The 17,411-nt window shown below is 38.9% G+C and overlaps 1 protein-coding gene across 4 annotated transcripts in view; it reads left to right on the forward strand.

Moving 5' to 3' along the window:
- Positions 1–17,411, forward strand: part of utrn (utrophin) — a 364,200-nt gene that overhangs the window by 10,667 nt on the left and 336,122 nt on the right. The window lies entirely within an intron of this gene.

A 17,411-nucleotide genomic window follows, 5' to 3' on the forward strand; every position in this document is an offset into this window, starting at 1 on the left:
CTGAGTTTAGGATTGCTGTATACTACAGGTCTAGGAAAGTAGACAAGGTTTGGTCAAAGCTTTGGTTAAAACTGGATTTTACTTGGGTCTAGGACACTGGCCAGTATTTGGTAATCAACTTGGTCTAGGCCTTTACGCTTGGTCTAGAAGACAGACTCTAGAAACTTGGCCTGTGTATACTACTCCGTTTGGTATAGGCTTATGTTTAACCTAGATTTATCCTGGGTCTAGGAGACTAGCATTAAGAATTAGTGTTCTCTTAGTCCTAGGCTTAACCAAAGAAAGCAATAGTGTTGTTGCTTTCTAATAATGGGTGTATGCTTAGGAAACTGTAACTGTATATACCACTCAGGTTGATCTAGGCTTTGGTTTGGCTTTGGTCTGGGAATTGCCCTATTTGGAATACTCAAGTTTGGTCTCAGCTTTGGTTTGACCTTGCTCTGGTAAACTTGCTCTGTATTTACTGCCAAGTTTGATCAAGGCTTAGGCCTAATCTTTTGTCCATGCTTTTGTTTAATATGGATATAGAAAACTGTGTCTTGGTAAAAGACTTTGTATGTACTACTTGGTTTGGTCTACTTAATCTGTCTTTAGCAAACTTGCTCTGTATATATTATGTAAGTTTGATCTAGGCTTAGGTTTAGCCTAGGTCTAGCCAACTGGCTCTGAATTAACTACTTACTCAGTTTGGTTATGTTTGGTTATGGTTATGTTTAAACTGGATTTTACCTGGTTCTAGAAAACTGGCCAGTATTTGCTAATCAACTTGGTCTAGGCCTTTAAGCTTGGTCTAGGAAACAGACTGTTGAAACTTGGCGTGTGTATACTACTTGGTTTGGTCTAGGATTATGTTTAACCTAGATTTATCCTGAGTCTAGAAGACTACACTGTAGATACTACAGGGAACAAGCTTTAAGAATCAGTGTTTCCCTAGTCATAGGCTTAACCAAAGGAAGCATTAGTAGTAGTGTTGCTTTCTGATAATAGTTCTAGGCTTAGGAAACTGGTGATGTGTATATACTACTCAGGTTGATCTAGGCTTTGCTTTAGATTTGGTCTGGGAAACTGCCCCATTTGTAATACTCTAGTTTGGTCTAAATTGTGGTTTGACCTTGCTTTAGCAAACTTGCTCTGTATTTACTGCCAAGCTTAGGACTAATCTTAGTTTAGGATTGCTATATACTACTCAGTTTGGTCCAGGCCTTTGTTTAATATGGATTTAGGAAACTGTGTCTTGGTAAAAGACTTTGTATGTACTACTTGGTTTGGTCTACTTAATCTAGCTTTAGCAAACTTGCCCTGTATATACTATTTAAGTTTGATCTAGGCTTAGGTTTAGCCTAGGTCTAGGCAACCGTCTCTGGATGAACTACTCAATTTGGCCTAGGCTTAGGTAGGCTTAGACTTCGATCAAGAAACTGGCCAGTATTTGCCTATTAATTTGGTCTAGGTCTTTAACCTTGGTCAAGGAAACTAAGTCTAGAAGCTTGGTATGTGCATACTACTTTGTTTGGTCTAGGATAATGTTTAACCTAGATTTATCCTAGGTCTAGGAGACTGGACTGAAGGTACTACAGTTAAAAATGTTAATAATCAATGTTCCCCTAGTCCTAGGCTTAAACAATGGAGCATTAGTGTCGTTCCGTTCTAGAAATAATAGTTTGGTCTAGGTTTAGGAAACTGCTGCTGGTTGGTTTGTTTAGGCTTTGGCTTGACATTAGTCTAGGAAATTGTCTTTTTGCTAACTATTTAGTTTGGTCAAGGCTTATGTATAGTATTTTGGGCTGTGGTTTAAGAAATTGTATGTTTTTTTCTATGCCCTACGGTGGTTTTGAGCTTGGTCAGTGTTCTGAGGTATAGGGGTGTGTTTGTGTTTGCAGTCAGTCCCATGTGTTGGTAGGCAGTTCCGCAGACACTCAGCAGAAAGGAATGGCAGAAGGAGAAAGTGGTTCTAAGTGAATGGAGAAAGAATGAGGAAGATCACAGCAGTAAGAGATATAGAAACAGCACAGAATCTGAAACTCAGTGAGGAAACTGAAGGCGTGAACTGGGGGAATGATAACATGCCCCACTTTCCCTTTTAGGCCACAAGTCCTGGAGTGTTAGAGACACTGATCCACATTAGTGACGGCATGAAGTAGAGCTGGGCAATTCACAGGAAAATGATTCGATACACACAGTCTGACTGACTTTTTTATTTATTTTTAAAATCCTTTTAATACTTTCCCTACACTGTGTTCATGCTTATGTCTTCATAAAAACATTCTATCATGTGTAGTCATGAGGCAGCATGGAGGACAACTTGGACACAGAGTCAACTTAATAACTCGGGCATCTTTAGGAAAATGCTGTTTCCATTCTTTATTAATATAAAATCATTAGTCGTCATTGAGGTGAAATGTTCAGTTAGTTAGGATTAGGGTTGCAACGGTATGAGATTTTCACGGTATGATAACCGTCTCGGAAAATACCGCGGTATCACGGTTATCACGGTATCACAGTTTGTTACATATATTATTAAACTGACCCTTAAAGAAATTACAACAAAGGTTTTTTGTTCAATTAACTATTTATTGTAGAAACTACAACATCAGGTGAAGGAAACCATGTTTTTCCACTACTCTTAAGGGCATTAAGAGTGTATATATATATAAAAAAGTTGGTATATAACCAGATACTGCAGAAAGAGGGGATTTATTTCTGACATGATCCTCACAATAGAGATTTCTATTTTAAGGCGTTCATACCTTAAAACCTTCAACATATGAAAAACAGGCACGTCAGAATTTGAAAATAAACGCATGTAAATGAATGGCGTCTTTCACATCCAGTCCGGCTAGGACCTTTACACGGACACGTGAATCCATCGTAGCACGCACTTCACGCCTGTACCTGCGTGCCCAAATTTCGGATAACTCAGCGCTTTTGCGGGCGCTTACCGCATGGGTTGTGCACGACTACAAAGAAGTTTTATTTATGTTCAGATTAAAATTATAAACTGAACACATACTTTCCGCTGCACAGCGGGGTGGTGTTTTCGAAGATGGGAGAACAGGTTTGATGTATTTCCTCCTTTAGCTGTGACTTTACGGCCACATTGATTACAAGCTTGTTGATTACAAGATTACAAGTCTGTTTTCAGGCTGTTTGAATGAGCGAAATATGATCAGAATTATGTTAATTAACACTAACATAGAAGCATAGAACTATTATTTAATTAAAATGATTTTTAAGAACAGCTAAAGACAGTGCGGAGAAGTTCACGTGCGAGAGAGAGAGACACAGAGAGAGAGAGACAGAGAGAGAGAGAGATTTGCGTGTTCTGATGTGATCTACTCACAGGTAAAGGTTCTCTTTTATCTCCTCGTGCTCATTTTAGTCCAATTCATAATTCTGCAGTTTCTCAGTGTTTTCTGTCGTATTTTGCGGCTAGCGCGAGCGCTTACAACTAACACCGCGGACCGCGAGGTGCAGCCGCGCTGCCGCTGTTATGCCGAATCCGACTCCCTGCTCAATCCGACTCCCGCTTCGCGGACAGAATCAGCACAACACCTCCCGCTGTAGAACTGCGGGACTGAAAACAGCGCTTATAAATAAGTTAGTTAAGTTTCACTTTCAGTTTTCGTTATTTGGTTCGTTTTCATTAACAATAATAATTGTTAATGAAGCTCTAGTCTAGCACTTTCTGCCGTTCTCACCGCTGTGTGCTGAGTAGCTGAAGCGGAGCAGAGTTGCGCATGCGCGGGTGAGTTTCACCGCTGGCTTGCGTTTTACCGGTAATAAGCAAACACACACGGTATGATAACCGTGCATTTTAATACCACGGTATACCGTGAAACCGGTTACCGCTGCAACCCTAGTTAGGATATTGATTTACTCTAATTTTTCCCAGCACTAATATGAGGTATAAAGTTATGTCATGACATCAGTTAAATCATTGTATTGTTCCAATATACTAAATACCTATGTTCAATACCTCAGTTTAGAAATCCAGGGTCATCCAAAGCTACAACATTCCTGGAAGCAGAATTTGGGTGGGTATCAAGCCCACAACCAATAACCAGAAGCAATAACCAATAGTCTGGTTTTGAACCCATAACCTTCTTAGTATTAATCCAGGCCCTGGTATTGAATCTACAACCTTGTGAGCAGTAACCCAGACCCTGATATCTAATCCACAGACGTTGTGAGGAGTAACCCAAACTCTGTATTAAACCCACAATCTTGTGAGCAGTAACCCAGACCCTGATATCTAACCTACAAATGTTGTAAGCAGTAACCCAAACTCTGTATTGAACCCACAACCTTGTGAGCAGTAACCCAGACCCTAATATCGAACCCACAAATGGTGGGAGCAGTAACCCAAACTCTGTATTGAACCCACAGCCATGTGCACAATAACCCAGACCCTAATATCTAACCCACAAACTGTGGGAGCAGTAACCCGAACTGTTTATTGAATCCACAACCTTGTGAGGAGCAACTCAGACCCTGATCTCTAACTTAGAAAAGTTGTAAGTAGTTACCCAAACTCTGTATTGAACCCACAACCTTGTGAGCAGTAACCCAGACACTGATATCTAACCCACAGACATTGTAAGCAGTAACCCAAACTCTGTATTGAACCCACAACCTTGTGGAGCAGTAACCCAGACACTGATATCTAACCCACAGACATTGTAAGCAGTAACTCAAACTCTGTATTGAACCTAAAAGTTTGTGAGGAGCAACTCAGACCCTGGCATTGAACCCACAACCTTGTGAGCAGTAACCCAAACTCTGTATTAACCCACAACCTTATGAGCAGTAACCCAGACACTGACATCTAACCCACAGACGTTGTAAGCAGTAACTCACACTCTGTATTGAACCTACAACCTTGTGAGCAGTATTACAGACCCTAATATCTTACACACAAACATTGTAATCTGTAACCCAGGCCCTGGTATTGAACCCACAAGCTCTCCAGAACTTGTTTGATACCCTTGTATTTAATGCTAGAGAATGTTGATACCTGCTTTTAGGTAGGAATGTAGAATCTGCATCAGCTTCTCCACACAGCTGCCTGTTTATAGCAGTGTTTTTAGGCTGGGGCCTCTCATAGGGCTCTCTCATTCTCTCTCTCTCTCTCTCGCTCTCGCTCGCTTACTCTCTTTCTCTCTGCTTGTTGGGAATGCCACAGCATTCCTCAGGCTGGAATTCCTCTGCGGATCTGGATTTGCAGCAGTTTTTTTTTCTTCGCCACGCCACAATGCCTTTATTTTTGCTAGAATACTGGTTGCCTAGCAACGGTCAAAAGTAAATTTTTCTTTGGTTTGGTTCTCTCTCTCTCTCTCCCTCCCTCCCTCTCCCCCTCTCCCCTATTACTTTTCATTGTATATTAATACTATATTTATCCAAAATATGAAGGAAAACAAATGGAATTGCTTAGTAAAAATGTTTCATATTTTAGATCCTTAGATTTTATAGATTTTAGTCTTTCTTCGATGACAGTTTTGCACATCTTTGCTGGATTTCCTCAACTTTATGAGGTAGAGTCACCTGGGCTGGCTTTTAGTCAACAGCTGTGCTGAACTTGTCAAGAGTTAATAACTTGACTTTCTTGCCTCTTAATGTGTTTGAGAGCATCAGTTGTGTTGTGAAGAGTCTAACTTATATTGTACCTTAAGAACCTTGAAATTATTGTGCAGTTACCAAGACCAAAACTGGCACTTATCAGGATTGTCCCAGGAAAGGAACATCAAGAGGTATCTCAGTTGCACAGGATAAGTTCATCAAAGGTACCAGCCCAGAAACTGCAAGTTAACAGAACCCAAGATAAGAGCACCTAAATGCTTTACAGAGTATTTTGGTGTGTCTAAACTTTTTCTTTTTTTTAAAGGGAGTGTGTGTGTGTGTGGTGTGTGTTTGTTCACCCATTGCAAAAAGTGCTCTCTAGGCATTAGTGACTGAAGAGGGAAAAATCCCAGCACTCAAAGTATAGCTCAGTAATATGAGCAATAGGGAAACGTGAGTGTGTATGTGTGTTTGTGTTAGGAGATATTTTCACAGCTGGATAGGATGGGGTGTGTGTAAAACTCAGTTCTCTGATGTCACCCCCAACACACACACTTTGTAACGCACTTCTTTTTTCCTTGCTGTGTGTTGTGTATAAACTCTGTAACGCAAAGGACAGGAAAGATCTCTCATCTTGCGTTTGATTGCGTACAAGAAAACAAGTCTAATCAAAATAAACAGCCTGTAGTTTGGTTCTAATCGTTAGTTCATTGAGATTTGATATGTGGTTGGTTTTAGGACACTAGTTTCAGTCATATGGCAAGTTAAGCCTAGTCTTGGACTACACAGCATTTCGAATGGAGATTTTCTGTTATAAGGGAAATATAATTAATGACCAGGCTTAATCCCTGTTCATAAAACTACAGCTGTGCAGCTGTATAGCTATAGCTTAACAGATAGTGTTTATATGCTTTTAGTAAGCTGAAGAGACTGTCACCAGTTAGCTTTTAGCCTTGCCAACACGCACATCCGTGTGTTCTCTTTCTCAAGTACTGAAATATAAGCCACTGCTTTCTCTTCTGATTTGTGCTTAGCTCAAGTGAGAGAGTCTAGATTGGCTAGTCTCCAGTATGATCTAACATTAGCTTTTAGCCAAGCTCCGATCCTCATTTACTTCCCCATTTTTGTTTAATAAAGGGCACTGTTTAAGCTTTGTTTATGTGGACACTGGCACAGGGAATTCTGCTGTCATAAGATCTGGTTCCTGTAACAACCAGTATTCCTATAACTAGCAGAGTCTGGAGGTGATTAGCTGCTCTCCAGTATCAACATCACCATATGCTTCTGACATTGCCATTGCATTTAAACATTTCACCAGTTTTGAATAAATCTTTCTCTAGTAGGCAAGGTTTATGCAACTTTTTACGGTGTAAAGATGTAACAGTAACATAACAGTTTCAAGGGGCTGAAATTGGCCTGTTTTACAGCTCTGTTTTGGTTTTTCTGGGTGTTCTTTTTAAAGAGAAATCTTATGATTCCCCTTTAACAACGTAAATGCAGTTTTTCCACTGTAGGGTTATTTCATACTTTGCGTACAGGAGACATATTTCGCAAAACTCACTTTTTGTGTGCTTTTATATTTACACTTTGGTCTCACCTGCCTCTATAATAACTCGACAGGCGAGTTTAGTGTCAGGAATCATATGCTTTTTTCAGATGTTTGAATGGCTCTCTTGTTGTGATGTTACAATAAGGAAACATGCATAGTCAATCCCCACCAGAGCCCCAGCCACTATATTAGTTAAAGCTCTGCCATTTTGGTAATTTTGGTTGAGAACCTCAGACAGTACAAATCAGGATAAGCCAGCAGACTTCGTCTGAAGGAGGGATCTGTACCTACTGTCTGTTCCAAGTCAGAAAATGAGGGAAATGTAAGTACTTTTAAATAATAATTTGATTCTATTGAAGTTAAGCATGAACTAACGTGGTAAACACTAACCGTAGACATGGAGTGGCCAGCAACAGCTTATTTGATTAAACACAGCTTATTTGCATAATAGAGCTGGTGAGATCTCTTTATGTGAGAGTGATTTTGAGCAAAGAACTTTATGAACATAATTTGTATATTCCATAGACTTATTTTAACTGGTGTGTAAAAATACAGATAAGTTCTCCATTTTAATTAAAATAGAATTGTGTATATGTTTAGACGTGATGCCGTATTTTAAAAATGGGAAGTTGTTTAGCACAATTATTAAACTAATGACAATACTATAAAATATGTTTGTACCAGAAAAACAGATGGGCTGTAATTAAGCAACAACTAAGGGCTCCTACAGTATATGGTAAGTGGCGCTGATAAAACTGAGGATGGTGAGCCATGTCGTATCGTATGCAATAATATCGCTAACATTTTAGAATATTGTAAATTATATTATACCTTTTAAATATCATGCCATTTTACCCACGTCTAATTATCACATCAGTTTGTCATTTTTTTTACTGTTTTTTTTTTTTGTTTCTTTGTTTGTTTGTTTTTAGCAAAACAAAAAGCACACTCTTCATTTCCTATTATATATCTATAAGAGACAGATTTTATCTGTCTAGTATAATGTATTTTACTTCACTCCTGGATATCTGGAGATATTTGGAGTGTATTATATGTGTCATGACTTCTGTTACAAAACTTGTAAAATTCTTGTATTTTTAAATATCTCAGTTAGGGGTGTGCCATATCATATTGTATGCAATAATACAATTGAGTTTTCATTTTAGTGCAGTAGTGTATTCTTGAAATAGTGTTTTGTCATATCGGCAAGAATATTGTTATCGCGAAAATACCACAAAATATTGTGATATTATTTTAGGGCCATAACGCCCACCTCTAATATTTGTTTACATTTTATGATAACGGGTGAATTCAGGCTATTTATGTTTATAGACTCTCTGAAAATTTAGCTTTTAGAAATCAAGCTAGCACACACCAGTCCAAAGCATTTCATAACAATAGACTGTGGGTGGATATAGTCCATGCCCCTGGCCTCATCGTAGTCTCTTAATTTGTTGGTGTTATAGCTGAATGTGCCGAGGATGCTGGGTAATGTATTTGCTGAGCGCTCTAATTTGTCGGTGCTAATTTGACTGTTGAACAAACTGGCTGCTTTGCCAGGGCACAGTGGAAAATAAACCAGGCCAAACCCAGGCTCTGTGCAGGTCCACACACTCACACACGTGAATCCATCGTAGCACGCACTTCACGCCTGTACCTGCGTGCCCAAATTTCGGATAACTCAGCGCTTTTGCGGGCGCTTACCGCATGGGTTGTGCACGACTACAAAGAAGTTTTATTTATGTTCAGATTAAAATTATAAACTGAACACATACTTTCCGCTGCACAGCGGGGTGGTGTTTTCGAAGATGGGAGAACAGGTTTGATGTATTTCCTCCTTTAGCTGTGACTTTACGGCCACATTGATTACAAGCTTGTTGATTACAAGATTACAAGTCTGTTTTCAGGCTGTTTGAATGAGCGAAATATGATCAGAATTATGTTAATTAACACTAACATAGAAGCATAGAACTATTATTTAATTAAAATGATTTTTAAGAACAGCTAAAGACAGTGCGGAGAAGTTCACGTGCGAGAGAGAGAGACACAGAGAGAGAGAGACAGAGAGAGAGAGAGATTTGCGTGTTCTGATGTGATCTACTCACAGGTAAAGGTTCTCTTTTATCTCCTCGTGCTCATTTTAGTCCAATTCATAATTCTGCAGTTTCTCAGTGTTTTCTGTCGTATTTTGCGGCTAGCGCGAGCGCTTACAACTAACACCGCGGACCGCGAGGTGCAGCCGCGCTGCCGCTGTTATGCCGAATCCGACTCCCTGCTCAATCCGACTCCCGCTTCGCGGACAGAATCAGCACAACACCTCCCGCTGTAGAACTGCGGGACTGAAAACAGCGCTTATAAATAAGTTAGTTAAGTTTCACTTTCAGTTTTCGTTATTTGGTTCGTTTTCATTAACAATAATAATTGTTAATGAAGCTCTAGTCTAGCACTTTCTGCCGTTCTCACCGCTGTGTGCTGAGTAGCTGAAGCGGAGCAGAGTTGCGCATGCGCGGGTGAGTTTCACCGCTGGCTTGCGTTTTACCGGTAATAAGCAAACACACACGGTATGATAACCGTGCATTTTAATACCACGGTATACCGTGAAACCGGTTACCGCTGCAACCCTAGTTAGGATATTGATTTACTCTAATTTTTCCCAGCACTAATATGAGGTATAAAGTTATGTCATGACATCAGTTAAATCATTGTATTGTTCCAATATACTAAATACCTATGTTCAATACCTCAGTTTAGAAATCCAGGGTCATCCAAAGCTACAACATTCCTGGAAGCAGAATTTGGGTGGGTATCAAGCCCACAACCAATAACCAGAAGCAATAACCAATAGTCTGGTTTTGAACCCATAACCTTCTTAGTATTAATCCAGGCCCTGGTATTGAATCTACAACCTTGTGAGCAGTAACCCAGACCCTGATATCTAATCCACAGACGTTGTGAGGAGTAACCCAAACTCTGTATTAAACCCACAATCTTGTGAGCAGTAACCCAGACCCTGATATCTAACCTATATCTATACCTATATCTAACCTATATCTAACCTAATATCGAACCCACAAATGGTGGGAGCAGTAACCCAAACTCTGTATTGAACCCACAGCCATGTGCACAATAACCCAGACCCTAATATCTAACCCACAAACTGTGGGAGCAGTAACCCGAACTGTTTATTGAATCCACAACCTTGTGAGGAGCAACTCAGACCCTGATCTCTAACTTAGAAAAGTTGTAAGTAGTTACCCAAACTCTGTATTGAACCCACAACCTTGTGAGCAGTAACCCAGACACTGATATCTAACCCACAGACATTGTAAGCAGTAACCCAAACTCTGTATTGAACCCACAACCTTGTGGAGCAGTAACCCAGACACTGATATCTAACCCACAGACATTGTAAGCAGTAACTCAAACTCTGTATTGAACCTAAAAGTTTGTGAGGAGCAACTCAGACCCTGGCATTGAACCCACAACCTTGTGAGCAGTAACCCAAACTCTGTATTAACCCACAACCTTATGAGCAGTAACCCAGACACTGACATCTAACCCACAGACGTTGTAAGCAGTAACTCACACTCTGTATTGAACCTACAACCTTGTGAGCAGTATTACAGACCCTAATATCTTACACACAAACATTGTAATCTGTAACCCAGGCCCTGGTATTGAACCCACAAGCTCTCCAGAACTTGTTTGATACCCTTGTATTTAATGCTAGAGAATGTTGATACCTGCTTTTAGGTAGGAATGTAGAATCTGCATCAGCTTCTCCACACAGCTGCCTGTTTATAGCAGTGTTTTTAGGCTGGGGCCTCTCATAGGGCTCTCTCATTCTCTCTCTCTCTCTCTCGCTCTCGCTCGCTTACTCTCTTTCTCTCTGCTTGTTGGGAATGCCACAGCATTCCTCAGGCTGGAATTCCTCTGCGGATCTGGATTTGCAGCAGTTTTTTTTTCTTCGCCACGCCACAATGCCTTTATTTTTGCTAGAATACTGGTTGCCTAGCAACGGTCAAAAGTAAATTTTTCTTTGGTTTGGTTCTCTCTCTCTCTCTCCCTCCCTCCCTCTCCCCCTCTCCCCTATTACTTTTCATTGTATATTAATACTATATTTATCCAAAATATGAAGGAAAACAAATGGAATTGCTTAGTAAAAATGTTTCATATTTTAGATCCTTAGATTTTATAGATTTTAGTCTTTCTTCGATGACAGTTTTGCACATCTTTGCTGGATTTCCTCAACTTTATGAGGTAGAGTCACCTGGGCTGGCTTTTAGTCAACAGCTGTGCTGAACTTGTCAAGAGTTAATAACTTGACTTTCTTGCCTCTTAATGTGTTTGAGAGCATCAGTTGTGTTGTGAAGAGTCTAACTTATATTGTACCTTAAGAACCTTGAAATTATTGTGCAGTTACCAAGACCAAAACTGGCACTTATCAGGATTGTCCCAGGAAAGGAACATCAAGAGGTATCTCAGTTGCACAGGATAAGTTCATCAAAGGTACCAGCCCAGAAACTGCAAGTTAACAGAACCCAAGATAAGAGCACCTAAATGCTTTACAGAGTATTTTGGTGTGTCTAAACTTTTTCTTTTTTTTAAAGGGAGTGTGTGTGTGTGTGGTGTGTGTTTGTTCACCCATTGCAAAAAGTGCTCTCTAGGCATTAGTGACTGAAGAGGGAAAAATCCCAGCACTCAAAGTATAGCTCAGTAATATGAGCAATAGGGAAACGTGAGTGTGTATGTGTGTTTGTGTTAGGAGATATTTTCACAGCTGGATAGGATGGGGTGTGTGTAAAACTCAGTTCTCTGATGTCACCCCCAACACACACACTTTGTAACGCACTTCTTTTTTCCTTGCTGTGTGTTGTGTATAAACTCTGTAACGCAAAGGACAGGAAAGATCTCTCATCTTGCGTTTGATTGCGTACAAGAAAACAAGTCTAATCAAAATAAACAGCCTGTAGTTTGGTTCTAATCGTTAGTTCATTGAGATTTGATATGTGGTTGGTTTTAGGACACTAGTTTCAGTCATATGGCAAGTTAAGCCTAGTCTTGGACTACACAGCATTTCGAATGGAGATTTTCTGTTATAAGGGAAATATAATTAATGACCAGGCTTAATCCCTGTTCATAAAACTACAGCTGTGCAGCTGTATAGCTATAGCTTAACAGATAGTGTTTATATGCTTTTAGTAAGCTGAAGAGACTGTCACCAGTTAGCTTTTAGCCTTGCCAACACGCACATCCGTGTGTTCTCTTTCTCAAGTACTGAAATATAAGCCACTGCTTTCTCTTCTGATTTGTGCTTAGCTCAAGTGAGAGAGTCTAGATTGGCTAGTCTCCAGTATGATCTAACATTAGCTTTTAGCCAAGCTCCGATCCTCATTTACTTCCCCATTTTTGTTTAATAAAGGGCACTGTTTAAGCTTTGTTTATGTGGACACTGGCACAGGGAATTCTGCTGTCATAAGATCTGGTTCCTGTAACAACCAGTATTCCTATAACTAGCAGAGTCTGGAGGTGATTAGCTGCTCTCCAGTATCAACATCACCATATGCTTCTGACATTGCCATTGCATTTAAACATTTCACCAGTTTTGAATAAATCTTTCTCTAGTAGGCAAGGTTTATGCAACTTTTTACGGTGTAAAGATGTAACAGTAACATAACAGTTTCAAGGGGCTGAAATTGGCCTGTTTTACAGCTCTGTTTTGGTTTTTCTGGGTGTTCTTTTTAAAGAGAAATCTTATGATTCCCCTTTAACAACGTAAATGCAGTTTTTCCACTGTAGGGTTATTTCATACTTTGCGTACAGGAGACATATTTCGCAAAACTCACTTTTTGTGTGCTTTTATATTTACACTTTGGTCTCACCTGCCTCTATAATAACTCGACAGGCGAGTTTAGTGTCAGGAATCATATGCTTTTTTCAGATGTTTGAATGGCTCTCTTGTTGTGATGTTACAATAAGGAAACATGCATAGTCAATCCCCACCAGAGCCCCAGCCACTATATTAGTTAAAGCTCTGCCATTTTGGTAATTTTGGTTGAGAACCTCAGACAGTACAAATCAGGATAAGCCAGCAGACTTCGTCTGAAGGAGGGATCTGTACCTACTGTCTGTTCCAAGTCAGAAAATGAGGGAAATGTAAGTACTTTTAAATAATAATTTGATTCTATTGAAGTTAAGCATGAACTAACGTGGTAAACACTAACCGTAGACATGGAGTGGCCAGCAACAGCTTATTTGATTAAACACAGCTTATTTGCATAATAGAGCTGGTGAGATCTCTTTATGTGAGAGTGATTTTGAGCAAAGAACTTTATGAACATAATTTGTATATTCCATAGACTTATTTTAACTGGTGTGTAAAAATACAGATAAGTTCTCCATTTTAATTAAAATAGAATTGTGTATATGTTTAGACGTGATGCCGTATTTTAAAAATGGGAAGTTGTTTAGCACAATTATTAAACTAATGACAATACTATAAAATATGTTTGTACCAGAAAAACAGATGGGCTGTAATTAAGCAACAACTAAGGGCTCCTACAGTATATGGTAAGTGGCGCTGATAAAACTGAGGATGGTGAGCCATGTCGTATCGTATGCAATAATATCGCTAACATTTTAGAATATTGTAAATTATATTATACCTTTTAAATATCATGCCATTTTACCCACGTCTAATTATCACATCAGTTTGTCATTTTTTTTACTGTTTTTTTTTTTTGTTTCTTTGTTTGTTTGTTTTTAGCAAAACAAAAAGCACACTCTTCATTTCCTATTATATATCTATAAGAGACAGATTTTATCTGTCTAGTATAATGTATTTTACTTCACTCCTGGATATCTGGAGATATTTGGAGTGTATTATATGTGTCATGACTTCTGTTACAAAACTTGTAAAATTCTTGTATTTTTAAATATCTCAGTTAGGGGTGTGCCATATCATATTGTATGCAATAATACAATTGAGTTTTCATTTTAGTGCAGTAGTGTATTCTTGAAATAGTGTTTTGTCATATCGGCAAGAATATTGTTATCGCGAAAATACCACAAAATATTGTGATATTATTTTAGGGCCATAACGCCCACCTCTAATATTTGTTTACATTTTATGATAACGGGTGAATTCAGGCTATTTATGTTTATAGACTCTCTGAAAATTTAGCTTTTAGAAATCAAGCTAGCACACACCAGTCCAAAGCATTTCATAACAATAGACTGTGGGTGGATATAGTCCATGCCCCTGGCCTCATCGTAGTCTCTTAATTTGTTGGTGTTATAGCTGAATGTGCCGAGGATGCTGGGTAATGTATTTGCTGAGCGCTCTAATTTGTCGGTGCTAATTTGACTGTTGAACAAACTGGCTGCTTTGCCAGGGCACAGTGGAAAATAAACCAGGCCAAACCCAGGCTCTGTGCAGGTCCACACACTCACACACACACTCACACAGGAGGACAGACAGCTTGTAGATCTCTGGCCAAGTGTTATATAAGCAGAGCTGTGGGCCTTTGTAAAAGTATACCCGCTTCAGCCTGGCTTTGTGCCCTAGAGTAGAGTAACTGAAAGGCTGACCTGAGACCTGCCTGTAGTACAGCCATCTGAGTTTTACCACGAGTCTCATTGATTAACTCAGAGCTTATAAAGAGGCTCAAGAATGTTACAGTGTATTTAACTTGGCAGAACAAGATAAGACCGTGGCCCTTAAATTCACTTGTTGCTCCGTCAAAAGAAATTCCAGCAGAATCTAAACAGAGCTGTGAAGCCAGTCAATTCCAAAACCCCTCAACTGTTACATAACATTTCTATACCTTCTATACGTCAAAACCTGCATATACCACACCCACTATAAAAGCTGAGAACTAGAGAGCTGGTGAAAGAGTAAAATGCGAAGGTAACTTTAGGATAATATGGTAGTGTTGATACTGGAGAGCAGCTCATCACCTACACATTCTGCTAGTTATGGGAATATGGGTTGCTACAAGAATCAGGCCTCATGACTACAACATTTCCTCAGCTTGTTTTTGCAGAAGGGGAGGTCAATCTATTGCACTAGGCTAAGAGCTAATGGTAACCAACTCTAGCATTTACCATTTCATCTTTCCATCTTTTTTTCAATCAAAAATAAAATGGTTTAGGTCAGGTGAAGCAAAAAAAAAAAAAAAACTGGAGCTAAAGACATATCAGCACTCTCTCTTTTTTTCATTTTTTATTTTCTTTATACCAGTAAGACTCGAGAAAGACAGGAGAAGGGAATGAGGGCACAGCTAAATGCTAACCAGCGAGGATCTCTTATGTTTGCAGTGTTTCCTCTCACTCAGAGAGAAATGAAAACAAAAGCAACAGGTTCTAGTAAGTGTTTACACTGTACTTGTGTAAATTAAAGCATCAGGTTTTTTAAACTGTTACATTTGAAAAGGCAAACCTAGAGATAGCAAATGGTGAAAATGCTAAAAGCTAACGGGCTATGGTCTTTCAGCTTGCAGTGTTTCCTCTACCCATCAGAAAGAAATGTAAACTACAGCAACAGGTTTTAGTACATGTTTACACTAGGGGTGGGCAATATTATATCATATACAATATATCGTGACACAGAAATATCGTAATATTAAAAACCCATATCGTGATAATAGAGATGTTCTGTCTTAAAAGTAGTCTATTATTTACTGTGAAGCTTAAGGTGTATTTATTGTATAATTGTTTTAGTTTGCAGTTTATATGCATGCACTAAATTAATTAATATTAATAATTATAATATTTTTCTGCATTATATTATTTTATGCTATATTATTTATTTTGCCACATTATGATTATGCTGGTATACTCTTATACTATATTCCTGAAATTAATTAATTATTTTTCGGTTTTCCTATATCGCCAAGTATATCGTTATCGCAAAAATACCCTGAAACATTGTGATATTATTTTAGAGCCATATCGCCCACCCCTAGTTTACACTCTACTAGCATAAATTAAATGAAACTAATAATTCAGCATCATTTACCACACTTGGTATCCATGTACTCCCTTTACTCCCTCTTCACAAAGTATGTGTTTTCCACCTGAAAAATACGGGTTGTACAGGGCTAGTATAGTAACATTATCTGAGATAACTTGGCTAATAGTATTTACTTGCTTACCAAAAGGTTAACAGCTTTTCTCTGTGTGAATTTGATTCATGTGATTATTTTGTCATCTTAATGTGGCTTTAATTCTATGTAATGTAGTATGGTGAAAAATATTATGTGTATTACGCATTGTGTCAAGAAGACCTTACCTTAAGAATGCTCTTTTCAACAGTTTTGTAATTGCTGTTTTTATTATGCTTTTAAAAATCTGATTATATTTTTATTCTATTATTCTATTTTTGGATACACTGTCTTGGTAACATCACATTTTACTAAATGGATATAATTAAAGGATGTCAGCACTGTCTGGTAAGGCTCTAGAATGAAACACTGTTTTTCTTAGTGTTAAAACTGTGCTAGGGTAAAGCAAAACTATATTTAATATGTGTCCAAATATTACAATTAATAGAATAAAAATAAAATTGCATGTGGGATTATGCATGTGCTTCAGTCTATTTTAAAAGCTGCTGGACAAAGTGATGCTCTCTGATTTTCCCCTCTAGTGAGGATGGATAAGTACTCTTTATGATTAACCCCTGTTTTACCTGTTTGACCACATGCTGAGAGTTCTAGGTAAAGGGCAGAGGTCAACCTCCCTGCGGCTGCTGTGCCCGGTGGCTGTGCTATTAAGAGTGTGACAGCATGGACGGAGCTGAGCTGCCCCTTATTGTTCTTCAGAAATGGAGCCTGTGTGTGTGTGTGTGTTTGTGTGTGTGTGTGTAACCAGATCGCCCTGAATGTAACTCTTAATGGGATCGGCTTTTCCATTGTTCAAGGTTTCATATAACTCACACACACACACACACACTGAGACACAGCTACTTTTTCCCCCTCATTATCTGTGTTTTAAAGGACACGCAAGGTGCGCACACACACCTTCATATATATGTGTGTGTTTGTCTGTGAGTGTGTGCATGTCCTGTCTTTACTGTGGTGTATCATATTGTCTGTCTAGTGGTTTGGATGACACTCTTTTAAAGACTGTGTGTAAACAATATGGTTATTGTATGTACAGTGTGTGTGGAAGAAAGAAAGAACTGGAGGACTTGAAGCATTACCTCCTCACGCTGCGTCACTATTGTAATATGGTGTGTGTGTGATGCAAGAGTGATAGGATGTGTCAGTGTGTAAATATCTGAAGAGGGTGTGGTGACATGACGTGA

Source organism: Astyanax mexicanus, chromosome 13 (assembly GCF_023375975.1).
Source record: "Astyanax mexicanus isolate ESR-SI-001 chromosome 13, AstMex3_surface, whole genome shotgun sequence".
Classification (NCBI taxonomy): Eukaryota; Metazoa; Chordata; class Actinopteri; order Characiformes; family Acestrorhamphidae; genus Astyanax; species Astyanax mexicanus.